Source organism: Gossypium arboreum, chromosome 1 (genome assembly GCF_025698485.1).
Source record: "Gossypium arboreum isolate Shixiya-1 chromosome 1, ASM2569848v2, whole genome shotgun sequence".
Taxonomy (NCBI): Eukaryota; Viridiplantae; Streptophyta; class Magnoliopsida; order Malvales; family Malvaceae; genus Gossypium; species Gossypium arboreum.
Genome location: NC_069070.1, coordinates 13525241 through 13529643, shown reverse-complemented (window position 1 = coordinate 13529643; position 4403 = coordinate 13525241). Strand labels below are relative to the sequence as shown.

At 33.3% G+C, this 4403-nt stretch overlaps 1 pseudogene; it reads right to left on the bottom strand.

Moving 5' to 3' along the window:
* Nucleotides 1–365: 365 nt before the first annotated feature.
* On the bottom strand, nucleotides 366–1543 carry LOC128279416 (amino acid transporter AVT6E-like; annotated as a pseudogene).
* Nucleotides 1544–4403: the final 2860 nt, after the last annotated feature.

Below are 4403 nucleotides of genomic sequence, written 5' to 3'. Positions count from 1 at the left end.
AAATGTTAGGGAAGACAATGTTTACCTTGATTAAATTGGAAATGTTTTCTTGAGGGTTTATTTAGAGATGCTTGGGATTGATCTCTAATAATGTCGAGAGACTTCCTACTCATTGCATTTGAAGAATGTAAGTGCATTTCGGTCAACAAAACAATCAAATGAGTTCTAAAATAAACAACATTTAATGATTGGTATAATATTAATTATATTGCATAATAACAGTGGGAATAAACAAATAAAATGATTAAAAAAATAGCACGCAATTTGGTATAACATTAACGGGAGAAACAGTATACCATTAACAGGAGAAATAGGACCAAGCTCAATACCATTAAAAGACAAGAAGTTACATTGTATACATATTATCATTGCAATTTGGTATAAATATTCCCGATTGTCCCAAAGAATGCTAACTATCACAACCAAGATTAACATTAACCACGACAAAAATTCCTCTACTCTGCTCAAGCTCATGCTCTCTTCTTGCTAACTTATCCTCAATGCAATTAGAGCAGGGAACGTAAAACCTAAGGAAAAAGTTGTTAGCTATCCATATATTTGGGATCATAGTAGATCCAATATATATAAGCACTAACAATATTACTGTTAATGCCAAAGACCTTTTTTTACTCTCCGTGAGAGGAGCTGATCCCTCAAACACCAAGTTATCCACAGTTTGCCATAGGGAAAAGTGAATAACAGGGAAAACCAGAACCAAATGAAGAGCAAATATAATTCAAAGCAGTGCTAAAATGAATTCCCAGATCCCTATCAAAATTGGTCAAAACATCACCTTCGAGCTCATTGTATATAGGTTGAACATTGAAATGGAAAACATATGCATTAGTCATAATAGGGATAACTACTAGTAAATCCAAAATTGCCATTTTCGATCCAAAATCTGGGCTCCTCCTTGGAGCCTCTATCTTCCCTTCAATAAGCTTAATGAATGCAACAACAAAGCAAACCACAACGAAAACAACAATGAGAGCTACCAAGCGTACCAAGTCATGCTCAATGAATCAATCCTATCTAACACGCAAAGTGGAGCAAGAAAACAACCATAACAACCAAAACCAATAACTTCCTATGATCCCAAAACCAGTCCTAACCAGCGATCGAGAACCCCAATATGACGAACCGAACCGGACATAACATCACCCGGACATTACGAACCGAACCAGTCCTAACCAGCGATCGAGAATCCCTAAAACAAGCCCCGTAACCTTCATAGTAGCGGTGAAGCCATGATTCCAGCACCAATAATTGTGGTGATTCAGTTAAAAACAGCACCAGAAACACCGGACCCGGTATTGGGTTTACTTAAAACAAGGGTATAATCATCGAGATCAACATCAACATCAGTATCAACATCATCATCATCATTAATATCATCAAAATCATCAATAACCTTGGGATGATTTACCCGGTTCCCATCATCAGAGAGGAGCGATTTTTGTTAGGATCTAAAGTCGTGGTGTTCATTATGCATTTGTAATTCTACAAATGAGCCTTTGGGTATAGCTGAATAATTACTATCCATTCTAGATCAAAGAAATGCTTAAGAAGCTTGAAACTTTGTGAAGATCTCTCAGAAAAAAATCGAATGTAACGATTAAAAAACTTACAAAGAATTGGGAGGAATTGAATTGAATGGAATGGATTTTGAAAGGGTCAAGAAAAAGCAGCAGATCCGTGGTAGGTCAACGTTTTTGGATGCTTTATTGGAAGGAGAGAGACAAAGAGCAATATGTTTGGAAATAAAGGAAAAGTTTTCCAGTACTGCCATTGGAGGATATAATTAAAAGCCAAAGCAACATGGCCAGAGCATAATCACTCCCAGACTACTATAGCAACTGAACAAATCAGAGCAGAGGTAATGTGCTAAAAACGAGTTGCAAGTTCTCCATGAATAACATTTAATTACACGAATGACAGAGAAGTCTACAAGAGAAGAAGACGTAAGAAAATTCCAGCATACACTACATATCAAGAAAGGAAGTGGTTGTTCAAAATAGCAAGTTCAGTCAATTAAGCTTAATTCCAAAAAAAAATAAAAGGCAAGTAATACAGTAACTACATATTAATCTAAAGGGGACTAAAAAACTAACCATTTCAAACCCATGAATCATCTGACCGTCGACGACAAGAAAGGAAAAAAAGTTAGGGATTTCGGGTATGGGGGAACAGATTAAGGGAAAAAAAGGGAACTTGGGGAAAATGTTAGGGATTTCGGGTTTGGGGAATTAGGGGATGATTTGGGGAAAAAGAAAGAGGTGTTTGTTTTAGGGATTTGGGGAAGGAAGACGAGATGGGGGAAAATGACTTAGCAAAAAACTGAAACCGATTTCGGGTGAAGGGCATAAACCTCAGGAGAGAAAAAACGACGCCGTTTCAAATAAGGAAAATTTGTGGCGTTTTCATCAACGCGCCGCTAATAAGACCTTTTGCGGCGTTTTCAGCAAAGCGCCAATAACACCCATTTTATCTACACTATAAAACGACGCCGTTCTAATACCCGTTGTGGCATTTATTATAGAAATGCCGCTAAAACCACTATTATTCAGAGGAAACGACGTCGTTTTACTCTAATGTATAATGAAATATTGTGGCGTTTTCTAAAAAAACGCCGCTATTTTCTATCTTTTGCGACGTTTTATGTATAAACGCCGCTAATACCTGAATATTTTATAGAAATTGATCAAAATTTAAAACTATATATTTAGAATTTCTTTTAAATTATATATAAACCCTAAAACCCTAACTATAGTTCAAACTTTAATTTTGATTTAATACACATTTTAAAATACATATTATGTATGCATATAAATTAATTAAATAAAAACATGATGTTGTTTATTATATCAATAACGTGTAAATATTTTACAAGATCTAGATCAAATTACAGTTCATGTACACAATTGCACACTAAACCACTTTTCATATATATATTTATATATATTTTAAAATAATATTTTATATATATTTATCTTATATGCATTTATCTTCTAAATTAAAATCCAAAATTATACTCTAAATTTAAAACCCTAAACCTGATACTCTAAACCTTAAACCTTAGACCACAAACACAAAACCCCTCACCCCAAACTTTAAACCCCAAAACCATTCGGTAACCCCTAAACCAACCATAACTCCTAGACCATAAAGCCCAAACTATAAAGTCTCTAAAAAACTGTTAACCCTAAACCATAATAAAAATATTTTTGGGAATTCGTGTGGCCAATGTTAGTGTAGTACAAATTAAAACACACACACATATATATATATATGTATATGTTTATATTCTTATATTAAATAATATTATGAGTACGTATATACAAAAGAACATGAATCTTAGTAAAATCCAAATGTTCTTCGATTAATTTCTAGCTAATAGTATCATTAATTTCCTTAAACCCTTAACCTAAACTTAATTTTTAACATATTTTATTTCGTACATTCTATTAATTTAATCTAAATATATTTAAACAAAAAATAGATAATTAAAAATACACAATAGCATTATTATTTATACAAAGTTACATAACTTTAATAAAACAATTAATTCTCTATTGGAACACTCTAGTTATAATGTCCACTCAGAAGATATTTCTATGTTATATAAGCTTGGAATTTATACATAGTTCAACAAATGCTAATTCCACTTTCAAAATCACCCTTTCTTAATAGCATCCTCGGTAAGAATCGAAAGGAAATTATCTCTTAAGAAGTTAATAATTGTCCCATTGATCTAAACTTTAACCCTAACCTTTAAACCTTAAATCATAATCCATAAACCCGAATTCATCATAAACCTTCAAATACTAGTTAACTCCTAAACCTTAAACCATAGTTAACTCATAATTAAACCCGCTTAAACCATATATCTTAAACCATAAACCTTAAACTATAATGATAATTAATTCAATATTTTAAATTCAATACTATCTCTTTTATGATTATATAAGAAAATATTTAATATATTGTATAATCATAAATTTTAATAATTATTGTTTTAGAGGTTATGATTCTTTTGAGGTTTAGGGTTATGGGATTTTTAGCGGCGTTTTAGAAAAAGCGTCGCTAATGCTCTGGTTTTTAGCGGCGTTTTAGCAAAAGTGCCGCTAATGCTCTGGTTTTTAGCGGCGTTTTAGCAAAAGCGCCGCTAATGCTCTGGTTTTTAGCGGCGTTTTACCTAAACAGCCGCTAATGCTCTGGTTTTTTGAGGCGTTTTACGGAAAGTGTCGCTAATACTCTAGTTTTTAGCGGCAATTTACAGAAAGCGCAGCTAATGCTCTGGTTTTTAGCGGAGTTTTACCGAAAGCGCCACTAATGCTCTGGTTTTAGCGGCATTTTTGACTAAAACGCCGCTGTTGCTCTGTTTTTACCGTCGTTTTTTTTAA